The following is a 15,782-nucleotide window of genomic DNA, read 5'->3' on the forward strand; positions in this document are numbered from 1 at the left end:
GGAACATAAACAAATGTGGTGTGCAGCACGCACTCAACATTGACTATGGTAGCTTATACCTAAAAGAGTCGATAATTCCTTTTCATAGTCTTTACTTGTGACAAAAAATCAGGAAAATGCTGAGCCCAGTGTTTATTTAGCTATTTGCCAGACAAGGTTTTCACAAATTCTTCTGTTTCAGAGTGACCTATGATCAAATACTTTGGATCCTCTATTGTAATAACAAAACAATTAATTCACCATGTTTGATCATGGGTCTCCCATAAAAAACTTAACACAAATCATGATACATAACACCTATAAGAGTCAACAATTTCTGTTAATGGTCTTGACTTGTGACAAAAAAATCTGGAACTTGGCCCATTGTTTATGTAGTTATTTGCCAGACAAGTTTTTTACTTATTCTTCTTTTTCAGAGTAATCTATGATTGAATACTTTGGATCCTATATTTTTATAACAAAACAATTAACAAAATTCACAATACCGTACACACTTAAAACTCAAATACATATTCTCATGGCATTTTAGGGCACTTGTATGCTATGTTCATCAGTATTTTATCAATGATATTTCTGCCCTATGTTTATAAGCAGTTCACTTATTAAAATCACATTTTATCACCATGATGATGACAGGACAGTCGACCATAATGTCACACATTTGGTCACGCCTTCATATTACACAAATAAATTCAAGCATCATTTCAAATACTAAAGTCATCTTCTGACTGAAAAAACAGCAAGGGTCACACATGCACTTTTATACTCAATGGTATACATCCTATAAAACCATGCTGCCAAATTCACACAACATGTTCCTACCCATAATCAGTTATCATTGATTTCAGCTTTGTCAATTTTTTAATTCATAATAATGGTATGTTGAAGTTAGTTAAAACAACATAGTTACATACACCATGTACCAATTTGTATGAGTAAATCTTCATATTGTTTCCGGGTTGCTTGCCCTTGACCTATTGGATATTGCAGCTCCTCATTAGCCGCAGGTGGATATATAACGGGCAATTGTAGAGGCAATCAGCTTTGGATAAGCTGAATCAAAAAGGAACTTTGATGGAAGGGTTTTTTCCTTGATGATCTCTGTGTACTCAGTGCATGTACGAGTATCCCTTCTTTTCATTGATTGGCACCACCGTCCAATTGTTGGCTGCCTTCAATTTACTCTGAAATAACATAATTTTATAAGCATATTTGTAATTTTGAAATGTACACTAAAACTTATCATGAAATTGTTTGCTATTTTAAACATTATTTTATTCATATCATGCCAATCAGGTAACATACCAATACTTTTTTGGGCTACTTGATTCACCAGAATTAACTTATGAACCTACCAATACTTTTCTGGGCTACTTGATTCACCAGTATTAACTTATGAACCTACCAATACTTTTCTGGGCTACTTGATTCACCAGTATTAACTTATGAACCTACCAATACTTTTCTGGGCTACTTGATTCACCAGTATTAACTTATGAACCTATCAATACTTTTCTGGGCTACTTGATTCACCAGTATAAACTTATGAACCTACCAATACTTTTCTTGGCTTCTTGATTCACCAGTGTGAGCTTATTATATGATGAAGTTATCATACTTGAGTCACTAACTGACAATTACTGTACAACTAGAGATTGGAGGAGAATGGCATTGAAATAATTTCATGACCAATCACCATGCAAGTTATCTGAACGGTTCAGAAAACAAACCAGCTATCGGATATCCTCTGGTTTTCATAACATAAAAAGTTTCTGGTAAAAAAATGATAAAGCAATTATATTACCAATGAACTTTAGGAAGCACATAGAATCTTATTGAATATAAATATATTATTTCATCAATTAAAATATGCTAAGACAGGGTTGTTTGCATACTGTAAGTAAGCTGTTATATCTCCAATTCCTGACACATGACCAGGTGTGGTACTTCCCTGTGACACAAATGACAGGCCAGGACCTGGCGGGGGCTGATGACCGTGCATAGGTGAAGAGTTTGTTGTTCTAACATTATGCTGAACAGTCAAACTTGCAATAGTTTGGCCGGCACGTCTTCCTAAATACCTTAAAAAGAAGGTTTGTATTAGATTATAAAATTGATCACATATCAATTTAAAGAAAAAACAAAATTGATGTTAAAATCAGGGAATAAACTGTATAATCATATCATGATAATTGATTACATAATATAACATATACATTTGCATACCAGTATATTTTATAATATAATATATACCGAATAAATAAATCATTCATAATTCATCATTTATCATTAATTTCATGCTTCATTTGACTTGTGTTGGAGTGTTCCTTATAAGTTATAACGAATTCATTAAATTGATACGAACATCTTGGCATAGGGGCATAAAGGCTTATTTTAAAACGCGCAATGAACAAATTATGTTATCAGTGCATATCTGGTTTCGTTGCAGAGTAAAATATCCATACAATAAAACTAAATACCTATCCAAACGTTTGCTAAAATTCCTTTGTAAACAGGCAACACTTGCCAAAAACTAAACGTAGCTTCTAAAATATGACTTACAATTCGTGTGTTTAAGCCATTACCATGTCTTCGTCTCTTCCAACGATACTCCTATGGTTCTGCAAACACTCAGTCTTGTCGCCAAGATTGAATAAATTCGAGCGATGTCGCTGGCTCCGGCTTTTGTTTCTCTTTTTTCGGCGTAAGCTGAATTAAGCCAGCTTTTCACCTCTCCTGACCTTTGTAAGTGTCCAATAAAATTCAAATAAAATTTCCCGCGGCTAGGTACGAATGAATACACTTCATTTATTCCATTGGCTGATTTGAGTATTCCACCAGAACATTGGAAACATATCCGCGTCTTTGTAACACTGTTTTACTGCATGAAACAATTTTATTTCTAATGAAAAGGCTTAATAGATAGAACAGTTTTACACTCAATTCTCGACATAAATACAGTTTGTGCGTACACCTTTTATTTTCAGAGAATTACCAGCGCAACGCGTTTATATTTAAAGGCTATGTTCTCATATTTAGTACTTACTTCCATATTCTTGTCAACATGTTAACATGTAAAAGTATAAAGAGCAGTGGAAGCGAGGCCTCACTTTAATACATTGCATTTCAACCCGGGTCAATTCGCGGCCAGTGTATGAATGTCAGAGTTTATATACAGGTCATCTCCGGAGTTCGCGGCCAGTAAAATAATAGTTATATAATAAATACGCTATCCGTGAACTAGGTGACCTGGAATTTTCTTTAGACCAGAAATATGTAGATTCTTAATGTGTTTTCAACAAAACAATGATAAATATTATTTTTGATTAATTTAACAATAATTATTCCACCATATTGACCAATGTATTAAGCATGAGCGCGATGATTATCGATACTGTTAATAATCGAATCAAACCACTAAAACAGGTTTGTTCGAAGAACGCGCCTATAAATACGGATACTTCTCGTGTGGCCGGTTGACTCGTATGTTTTAATTTCACTTCCATTCTTCTTTTGGTTTTCTGTTTTGTATCTATAGGTTTATGACCAGCAATATGTAAAAATGTAAAATAAGCCGCGAAAACTCCGCGTAACATCCCGTACTGCGTGTGAAGCAGCTAAGAACTGCACAGAAAAAAGACATTCGCTATCCTTGATCTCATTCATTGAACTATCAACGCCGTATATCTTTTTTAAAGATATTTCTTGTTTATATTTTCGATCACAGAAATGAGATGCATTGTTTGTAAACCAAAAGCGGATAAGCGCAGCGCGCATGCGCAGGCTGCATTCTGGTATACTAGTTGGGATCCCATTCACAATTTCTGACTAAAAATAACTGATTTCGCGTTTGAGACGCTTTATAATTTTCAGGTTTTCAAATCGTCAAAAGTTGCATTTAATGGAAATTTTAGAGCATGGAGAAAATTTGGTATTTTTTTTTTAAAGCAAATATCATAACTACAATGAAAATTTGCAAATCCGAAACAATTTTTTTCAATTTTGTCAATTTATCAAAGTGTGAACAAGCCCCTTTAAACAAAGCGTCGCATTGTACTCTTCGATGCTTCAATCATGGTGGACATCGGAACGTACCGAGCTAGAATCGGGTGTTTTACGGCCAGGTCTGGATCTTTTTTGGACCTAGACACACTTCGGGTGGTTGGCGATTTCGGCTTTATTGGTATTCTCCTCTTTTTGGCCGGCGTCGAGTTAAATCCGGGACCGTTTCAGGTGGTAAGAAACTTTGTTTACATTAGAATTTTCAAATTATGACATCCTGCGTATTAGACTTTGTTGACATATTATGGCTTGTATGAGAGAGCTGCGTCTCAATTTTTTCTTTTTGTATCTGACTTTAAATGAATTATATGACTATTTTTATGCAGTTAAGGTTGTTACATCATTGCCACTTCAAACACCGTTTATGGTAAAAGAATCTAAAATTGACAATAAACTTGAAGCATATTTTTTGTTAACTTTATAGATACTAAACGGTCATATGTAGCGTCTTCGATACCGATAACTAGGTATAAACTGTGGTTTAAATGGCATTTAAAACGCACCAGAGACGTTCTAGGTATAAACCATTTTATTGGGTGGGGGCACGCCCCCGGACCCCCCCCCCCCCTCTAGAATGACCTAAGATACTGCCTCGGCTAAAATTTGGGTCTGGCTACGGCACTGTGACGTAAAATATGAACACTAGTGTATCACGTCCAAAAATGAACACTAGGGTATTACGTCAAAAATGAACTCTTGGGTGTAACGACCAAACACTATTGTATTACACTATGAACACTATTGTATTACGTCGAAACATGAACACTATGGTATAACAACCATACATGAACACTTGTTTTTTACTACCAAATATGAACACTTGAGTGTGACGTCGAAGCACGAACACAATGGTATAACAACCAAACATGAACATAAGTGTATCACGTCGAAACATGATCACGAGTGTATTACGTCCAAACATGAACACTAAGGTGTAACGACCAAACATAAGCACTAGTGCATCACGTCGAAACATGAACACTAGGGTATTAAGTCAAAACATGAACACTAGGGTGTAGCGACCAAACATGAGCACTAGTGTATTACGACCAATCATAAACACCTTGATAAACGGGAAGACATGAACACTTGTGTATTGTTTCCAAATACATATACACTAGTGTATTACGTCAAAATATAAATACTTGGGTCTAAACGACACTAGTGTTTCACGTCAAACGATTCAATAAACACAAGTTTATCACGTTTAACGATTGAGTTATAACATTACGGTATCACGTCCAAACATTAACACTTATAAAAAACATTTGTAAGAGGTTCATATGCTGTACAGCGGCAATACCGCAGGTACTCCATGTGATCATCACTAACAAGTGCATGGGTAGCGGTACGGAAATTACCGAGTTCGACCGACTTGAATAGCTCGGGAAGATGCTGAAGGCTTGCTCTCGTTAGCATGGGAACAAGAAAACCTATTCTGGTACCGCCATTTACACTGGGGACAATATTGAAGAAATACTTGTGATCCACGTTATAGGACATAAATACCTTCAATATTTAAGAGTTTTGCTTCGGGCAAGAAACATATACAAACATTCCGGGAATATATTACACAACAACAGATTTATGGTCTGTTTAATTTGCACTTTCACTCATTTTCTTAATGATTTATATTCAGTTTCATTAGAATATAATCAATACCAATAGAGGTATCCTCAACGGCACAATTTTAACAAAATTGAAACAACGCCGAAATTAATGACAATAGTTAGCGCAAAAAGGTAGTTTGTTTCCACTTCACCGATTCTAATTTTGATAGTTCAGAACCTTAAATTTTGGGATTTCAAGTTTAAGTTTTTGATCATGTTTTAGATTGAACTAAAATAACCAATACATTTGCGATTAGTTTTATTAATTTGATCATATTTGCTGAATTGACTCTAAATTAGCATTGCCCTACCCAGGAAAGAATGTTGAATAGATATTTGGAAGGTTTCTGCATTCTAATCGCATTGCGAAACGTAAACTAAAGTTAGAAATAGTCGACCTACCTATCCTACTTTACTGGATATTTCTGGGGGACCAAATGACTTTTTTGCCTCATGTTTCTTGTACTTCCGCTCATTGCCGCTCTAGCTCTAACCATAACCCTCAGGTTAGGGATTACATTATATATAGTTTCGTTGCAATACCTAACATCGTTATGTTCTGCAGACAACGTTTTAAGGACGGACAAACCGACCGCAGAAGATTTAAGACTCACAATAACATATTTAACTAAACAGACCGTAAATCTAGTAATGGTTTCCTTAGCCCGAATCGACAGGCGGGCGGACAAAAGACATCTTCATAAAGATACATAAAATAAGTTTAGTTATACAATACATTTGGGGAATGAATAAACTTACAAATACCATATGGATCATTATGCAAAAAAATGTGTACCAAACTTTTTTGTGAAATAAATGCAAAATAACGGTTAATGGTTAATATTTTTTCCTACAGCTTTCTTATTTTCAAAAAAAAAAGATTATGTCACTGTGTCAAGCCTTTATTCGTGCCATACGATAATTGTTGAACAATTGTCTTATTTCTTAACGATCGAATGACAAATTCAAGCTTCCAAACGTAAACTACGATCAGCATGTCTTAATAGCTTTCAAGATTAAAATGCGATATTTATATAAAAGCAGCAACATTTAATCGAATGTTTTCTGTTAGTATTATCTAGATTAAATAAACTCAATTCGTTTATCTGAAATGATTTCAGATTGTAAGAAATTCGTTCAGTCTCAAACAGCGATGCACCTTCGTGATTTTTCGGCGGTTTTCTCAACATTAATTTTTAACCGTCAAGGTAGGTTTTGCGTTTTAATTTGATGTCCCGCATGTGATCATAGCAGACATTCGACCAATAAAGGCCTAAATTATATATAGTATCAGTAACGTGTTTTGTAATAGAGCTTTAATATTAATTATATTTGGTCATTTTTATTCAATTTAACGTACCGGTATTTGTAGTTCAACTATCAGCACATTGCATGCAGTGTATAACTTTAGATATATAACACAGCAATCTACAATAAAATTGGATGTTGATATTATTAAGGTTTTTTTTTAAGTTCTTGTCTTAAAACTGCTTCTCATGCACAATAATGATGATTCTAGTTTGGAATAAGCCCCTAAAGAAACTTATGGTGGTGTTGTGCAAATCCAAGTTCCAGCATTCTGACATTATGAAGTAGCGCTCCATTGGTTGTTGTCAGCTCAGGATCTACTTTAAGTTAGGTATAATAAAATTTACCCCATATTCGGAAAAGACACCTGACCATACTCCGGGTTACTTTAAGTATACTTTCCGTACCCCATATACATTGTAGTACTTAAGAGTACCCGATGTACTTTTAAGTAGAACATGAGCCGTTAAAGACCCATCCAGCTTAAACAAAAACATAAAATACACTACACAAGTAATTGGAAATATTCCATTTAGTGTTGTACTTGGTGTTTATGTGGACTCGTCCCTGTTTCTGTTTAAATAACTGTATATTATATAAACATATATTGAAATATTTAGTGTGAGGGTTAACACATGAGTTGTGTTCAGTGAAGACGTTGAAGCTTTTATATACATATCGTCATCTTTGGATATTCTTTACATGTGAATGGCATTTAAATACCTACAAAACATCACACGAAGACATATTTGAAATCAAACCCGTTAAATATTTCACAAATATCAAATCCAGCATTTTCTGCGGTCTGTTGGATAGGCCGGATGGCATGAAATAAAAATATTTGTACTCATAAATGTAATTACCATCGCTATAAACGTGAACAATCCACACTCGGTGTACAATTTCGAAATAACATTCCAGAATTATCGGACTTTTTCCCATTAATAGCGGGTCTAATTTGTAGCTGTGGTCATTAGATCGCTAAACGCGAGTATTTTACCATTTGAACGTCAAATGTCAATATTTTCGCGTCTCTAGTGAGCTATTATATAGCCATTAACATGACTAGCAATCAATTACTTTCCTCAATTACCTTGCGTATTTTCAGGTGAAACATGGGCGACAAGGAGTTTCAGCTCAATTTTCAAGAGCTCGTTGAAAACTATGTATGGGATAGCTTCAAGTTCGATCTGGGCTTTTTAAAGGGACTTTTATATCGACGCCGCAATCACTACTTTGACATTCAATGGGGATATGTCAATTTTCAACACGACACTACGAAGACAAACCGTCCAATGATCCGATCGGTTACCAAGGACAAGACAGAACTTTATTTTACCGAGTTCCAGAACAAGTCAAATCGGGATAAGAAGTACACTTTTTCCACCCAAAGAGAGACCGTATCAACCACGAAAATTGAGCTCCAAAAAAAACTACACAATAGGCGCGCAAACTAACCTTGAGATTGACCTTGCAGGAGTGGTTAAAATCGGAGGCGGCGTAAATGGATCGGTTTCCGTGACCAACACAAAAGGCGAAGAATTTAGCGAGACTTTGACTTGGAATATTAACAAAGAAATAGTGGTTCCAAAGTGGAACAAGGCACGTGCTTCGCTGAACGTTTTCGAGGAACCCTCCATAACGGAATTCGTGGTGACCACCACCCTCTCGCTGCCGACCAGAAGTCTTCCGGTCTCCATACGGAGGGTCAAAGATGACAAGATAATCAAAACCTACTGGATAATGAACCTTCATTGTCTCTTTTCGGACAAGCAAAAGAAGGACGGTATGGTGAAGTGCGAAACGAAGCCAGTTCTCGGAAAACCAGTAGATGACGCAATTGTTGTCATCGAGACACGTGGCACGTGTAGAAATGTTTCGTGGAAGAACCAGCACGTTGAGGTACAGTGTGAGCGAATGGCGGACGTCGGGAACGAAGCAATCGACTTGCATGCCGACGATGAAATCGACGACGACAAGGCTAAGAACTAGACATTTAAAAAAGGAATGGGTTGTTTCCAAAGGAGCATTCATTGAGACGAGATCTGTAAACGCAAGTCGCATTTAAAACGAATATAAACATGAACATCTCTACATCCTATCTTGGCCGTTTAGGCTTAAAAATATGTATGGTCAAATGTGGGTTGTTTTAAAAGAGGTACCACAACGATAAAAATCATTATATTTTTTGCTTTAACATGTGCATTCAGTTGTGCTGATTTTAATTATGAAAAATAACTTATAGTAATTAATATAGATGTGCCTGGTTATTTAAGTGCATATGTATTATATTTTTAGTACACATCATGTTGTTGTGTTATATTGGGAAGAAGTATTAAATAACTCGCTAAAATGCATTTTTATAAATATCCGGATGAATTTAACGTCAAAAAATCATAATCCTGTGTGGACGTTTCCGCACTTTATTCAAACGGAGCTTAAATGACGCACGCGGAAATGAAAATAATATATTGGACATGATTAACTTAACCAAATTATTATTAAGATGGCTTTTCATTTAAAATAAGTACATGTATTTGTTTATTATAAAGTTTTCGCCCCCATATATGCCAGTTGATCGGCAGGAAAGCAATGAGTAGTTCCTCTCGAATATACAGGGCGCAGAATCAACGGGGTTTTCACACGGGCTGGACAGAATGTAAACACACCGTTAAGAACTGTATTCTTGCAAATATGTCAAGTTATTGAAATACATTAGCAAAAAATATTTAGTGCATAAAAGACAGTTTTTCTTGCAGTTTGTGCCGATATCTTAAGGTATAAGGATAAGCTCTTGTATACGTCTGAAATCGGTGTCAAAATTTCACGTTGCGTGAAGCATAACCGTATGCATGAATGCAGTAAAAAACAGAATTGTTAAACAAGAACAAATGCTTATTAGATAAAGTAATTTTGATGTATTTCACATTGCCATGAGCAGCATAAAAACATGTTTTCTATGTACTAGTTAAAATTCTTAAGAAAAAAATGTTTTAAAATTTATTTGAAAAAAGCACTACTTACCGATGTGTTTACATCCATTAACGTTTAACTGGGAACCCCACAAAGTCACGCGATCCTGCAACCTGTATACTAGCTGCTGGATCGGCTAAGGACCCTATCCGAACATGCCCAGTGTGTGACTCGAACCAATTACCTCCCGCGAACGCATCTATTGAAAGGCTACGAAGGTTACATCGTAATCGAAATGTATACTTGTAAAACAAAAGTTAAAACGCATCAAAGAGTTGCATATTATTGGCATACTACATATTCTGCTAGAATTGTACATTATTATAATCAACAACATGCAACCAATTGTAATATTAAAATATTGGGGAAATACAAAAACATCCGACGAGAAAGGCTGTTTATCGTGGCACTGTAAAAACATGACAACGCAACAAACCCGGGTTTTTTTAAGTTTAAATATTAATTTAAATAACTGTGCAATTCGAAGCAAAGTCTGCGTCAACAGAACATTTTATTTCTACTTTTATTAACAGTGACCTAAACTTTAACCAGGCGGCCCCAAATGAATGCTAAGACTACATTTAACCAACATAAGTATATTTCAGTACTTCCATCAAAACTCAAGTTATTTACCGAAAACCATTTTTAAATGACGGTAACTTTGACCTTGACCTGACAGGCCCCACATTCAATTCCAGAATAATTATATAGCTTCGTGAAGACGGGTCACGGTTCAGTTCACATTTACTTAAAAGAAAGAGAAAAAACAAATTTAACAGGTGGTTTCTGATCAATAACTGTAGTTTGCATTAAAGGGGCCGTCCAACAGATTTTGGCATGTATTGCAGCTTGTCATTAAATGCTTTATATTGATAAATTTAAACATTTGAACTAAAAATATCCAGTAAAAAAACAAGAATACAATTTTTAAAAAAAGGAAAAAAAGTAACCCTCAACAGGGCTCGAACCTCTGACCCCTGGATTCCTGGAGTTATGGAATAAAAAGCCTCCCGCCTAGACCACTCGACCATCCACGCTCGTATTCAGAGCGGATGTATTGTTTAGCTATATAAGCAATCCTCGTAGTTTCCCAAAATATCGAATCGCGTCGATACGACGCTTTATCTGTTGGACGGCCCCTTTAAACAATCTTGATTTTACTTCCGATACAAGAAACGTGTATGGATATCGAGCTTTTGTTGGAATATGTGGCGTATGGAGTAAAGGTCACTGCAAGCACAAAATAGAAAACAGTATTTTTCTATATTTGGTGGCAGTGATCTTGAACTGACACGCCCCAAATACAACAAAAACCTAGGTTGTCATGCATGATTGCTATATCTTGTGTTTCGTTACGATCGGTTAGTGCGAACAAAATTAGCGACCCGAAACCACCTCAAAACGCCGAAACCCCATTCTAATAATCAGGATTTTCAACTTAGTCCGTTTTGTGTCAATAACTTCTGCTTGATGTATGTCATGTGAAGGAATATCTTACTAGTATATGTCATATAAACTGACCCCTCCCCCGCACAACAAATGTTTGGACACAGTCGAAATCCACTATATATTATATATCCAACAAAAAGACAGAGGCCCTAAACAAGTGACCGTCAACATTCCTACCATTATAATTACATTCACATTCAGCAGACCCTCAGTACTTTGGGAGACATTCCCTTTTAAATATAGGTAAAAATGGAAATTACTATGTTGATTGGAAGACATGTTTTTAATAAATCCTCGTTATAACTTTTAGGAATAGAAGAGGGCACTCAAGAAATATTTCTCTGGCATTATTACAATCATCAATTTATGAGATTTTAAGTTTCCCATATAGCCAAATACGAATAAACTGAAACACCCCATAGCAGCAATGTTTTTTTTTAATCTCAAAACATTTCTGCGTAATTTTGTAAAGGGCCATAGAATTGCAGTGATATTGTATTTATAAATTCAATAATCAGTTTTCGAGTAAAAGATCTTCAAAGTTTTCAATAGCGATATTAGGGCAACTGCCCAGCGCCCTATCGTTCATGTTTTCACCAACAAAATTCTTTGGAATTTGGTTAAAGGTCATCCATGGAAGATATCTGTACAATTAGTTTGATATCTTATCATAAGTATTTGAGAAGTTGATATTCGAAATTTCCAATAAAGTCATATAAGGAAAACTACAGTGTCCCACGCTCCCTCCCCTTTTTAATGAATGAAATTATTTGGAAATCTAATGAATTGGTTTCCGAGTAGATTTCCAAATTGTAATTCATATAGCTATATTAGAACAACCTCCACCCGCAGAAGCCCTGTGTTTTAAGAATCAAAATAATGTATGGGAAATAAGAAGAGGTTCATAAAGGATCAATTATTTTTACTGTTTAGAACATTAACATAGGTTTGTTACACACATATTTTCAACGTTTGTTAGTTCCTTAAGTTTTCTGGTTTTCATGGCAAACATATTTTAAGCTATCCTGTGGAAGCGAATTAATTTGCTTAAAGACAACCCCAGAAACATTATTTCAAAGTTAAGTCAATAGCTACCAGGTAGAATTAAGGTAGAAGGAGGACACTAACTGACCGCGATAGCTCCCCTTTTGTGCGCTTTGTCCAAAGGTAAGCTAAACGTAATAAAAAATAAGGTCCTCTCATCAAAGGACAACCCCCTTCTTCTGCTTGCAAGGCAAACTGTCATGTTCTGAGTAACAGCTGGCCCATTATAAGGGAAGACGACCAAACGCAGTGTTGAACGCAAGCTCAACAACAGCTTGCGGAGTGGACACTGATGCAGTGTTGAATCAGGAGAAAGGGACTCTGCAAGGGATAGCCGGAAAGACAGACCCAAGAGAACAAAAACGTGCAAAAATAAATTTTACAGAATTAGAAAACTCTGATATTGAATTTGATGAATATGACGGGAATGAGGGTTCAGCATCGTTTCCGCAGTTCAGGAGTTCAGCAGAAGAAATAGGAACAGGCTATAAACCTGATAAGTCAAGCAGTGTTCAGCTAATGCAGGCATTAGCAAGCAATGCTGCTGCTATAGGCAGTCAAAGTGGGTTAAATAGTGGTGGACTACCGTGCAGTATTTGTGGATTGGACTTCAACCAGGAGTACCGAAGGAACTACCATATGATAAAGATGCACGGAGTTGCTCATGAAAGTAAAACAAACCTGTTCAGATGACATTGTATAAAAAATGTATATAATGTTTAGAGACATTAATTGTTGTTTAGTTTACAAGAAGTGATAATTCCACTGAACACTTTATTTATGTACATATGGTATTCTTTTTAGAGATCGAACATCAGCCTAGTATAATACACATACATTGTATTTTACTGTTTGTTTTATTACATCACAATCTTTGTTATGAACATTACCATGATTTGATTCTTGAAAGGTTCAGTTACAACATGCATTTAATTTAAATGCATTCAGTGCATATGCACTGTAGAGTAGTATGGTAATTCAATTTGAAATAAAATAGAGATGTAAGTCAGCATTACAGTCCTTAAATTTTGTGAAAGCTGGAAAAGGAGAAACACTTGTTTTTAGCTCAACTGTTCACATAGTGCTCGTGGAAGCTTTTAGGATGAGGTGATGTCTGTTGTCCGTCAGTTTGTGAGGTGCTCCTTAAACTTTTTCATCTAATGACTTATTCAGCTTTTATGAATGATCTTAAGTTGTTCTGGTCCAAAGCAGATCTAGGTCTTCAAAGCTGAAAATAGTTTTTCAAACATTAAAACTTAAAAATTCTCCAAAACTACAAGTGTCAGAGCTTTAATATTTGGTTAGTAACATCGTCCAAATTTCCTCTACTAAGTTTCATGCCCCAGGGGTAAAAACAAACCATGTCCTAGGGGTCAAATTATTTAAAAAGACTTAATGACTTATAAAGTAAACAACAAAAAACATTTTTGAAATTGCAAGTGTGAGGGGTTTCATATTTTCTGTGTAACATCGTATAGTGGTCCGTCATTAAGTTGGTTCTAATAATTACCCTTTATTCCAAAAGCTACGTGTGTGTTGAGTCTTTTTCTAATATGTATATACAATGTATTTTAGTGTCAACTTAAAAGATCTTCTTAAAAAGAGCAAAGAAAAGTAATTTGGGATATATCTCCATATCTTGCCCCTCATGTGGTCAACTGGCCATGCAAAGGGTGCACAAGATTTATGTAGACTTATAAAAAGTAAAAACCTAAAAACGATATTTTCTGAAACCACAAAGGTCTGGGGTTTAATATCTGATATACAATTGTGTAGTGGTCCTCCACCAAGTTTGTTAAATCATGACCCATGGGTCAAAATTGGTCCTGCCCGAGGGGTTACTTGTTTTCCTTATATGCATATACAACACTGTATATGCATAAGCGTTAACTTAAAAAACTTTTACAATTCAAGTCCCAGAGGTTTGTTATTTTCATGTTATATTGTATAATGGTCCTCTGTTTGTTTAAAGCATGCCCAAGGTTTCAAAACAAAACACAGTTATTACACTAACATCACAAAACCTCGTATTACTGTTTAGTTAACATTTGTCTCATGTGGGCGTGGGTCCTTTAGGCCCTCTTGTTATTTTTGTATGGTTTTACGTGGTTTATATGGAAATATCAATGTTTTAAACTGTTTTGAACGGTGAAAAATACCTGTAAACTATGGATTATATTCACAGTTTATCTGTTAAAGAAAAGTAAGAACTTGAAAAAAAATCTCATTAAATCCTCAGTCTCAGAGGTTTAATATTTGGTATGTTACATCGTATCGCGGTTTTCTACCAAATTCGTTTAAAGCATGCCCCTAGGGGCAAAATGGACCCTCTAGGAGCATTTCTTGTTTCTATACAGTATCCACACCGACAATTCTTTAGTCCTCGGTAAAGGCTTTTTTCAAATAATATCGTTCGGTTTCATTACCGTTGATGCATTTATTGATTTACTAAAAAAATCAATTTTTTACCATAAACATCTTATTGACCAAAGCAAAAGCCTTCTCGAAGACGCTCAATAATGTTAAAGAAACATTTTTTCGAGTAACTTTTTATCGCATACATATTTATAATTCCGTTTGCCATGTCATAAACCAGGGCACAGGATCAACGGGGTTCTGATGGAGTTTTCACACGGGGTGGGAAGAATGTAAACACACCGCTAAGAACTTTATTTATGTGAATATCTCAAGTTATTAAAATACATTTTCAAAAATATTAAGTGCATAACAGATGCATTTTCTTGCAGTTTGTGCCGATATCTTAAGATTTAAAAATAAATCCTTGAATAGTTTGAAATCGGTGCCAAAATTTCACGTTACGTGCAACATAACCGTGTACATGAATGTTTTGTATATTTTCGGCAAAGAACACAGGCGTATTGACTAAAAGTAATTTCATATTGCCATAAGCAGCACACACAAAAACTGTCTTATGTTTTATTTGAAATTCTTAAAAAATTATTTAAAATGTTATTTTGAAAAAGCACCACTTACCGGTGTGTATACTTCCAGAAACGTTTAATTGTGAACCCAACACAGTCACGCAATCCTGCAACCTGAAACAATCTACTTAAAGAATCTAAGACAGGGAACATTTTGACATGGGCTGGGGGTAAATTGACCTTTTCACAAGTTTTTGCATTAAAATAATGGGTTTCACATAGTTATCAACAGCACTCTTAAACTCGGAATTATAAAAAGCTTTTATAAACACCAGACAATACCTTAAAAAGAAAAGGGGATCGCACCAAGGACCTCTTAATTTGATGTATAATATACTCAATCGCGTTTATGACCGTTGTTTTTTACCGAATTTTCCTCGTTTTGCGAGCATAA

Source organism: Dreissena polymorpha, chromosome 4 (genome assembly GCF_020536995.1).
Source record: "Dreissena polymorpha isolate Duluth1 chromosome 4, UMN_Dpol_1.0, whole genome shotgun sequence".
NCBI classification, from domain to species: Eukaryota; Metazoa; Mollusca; class Bivalvia; order Myida; family Dreissenidae; genus Dreissena; species Dreissena polymorpha.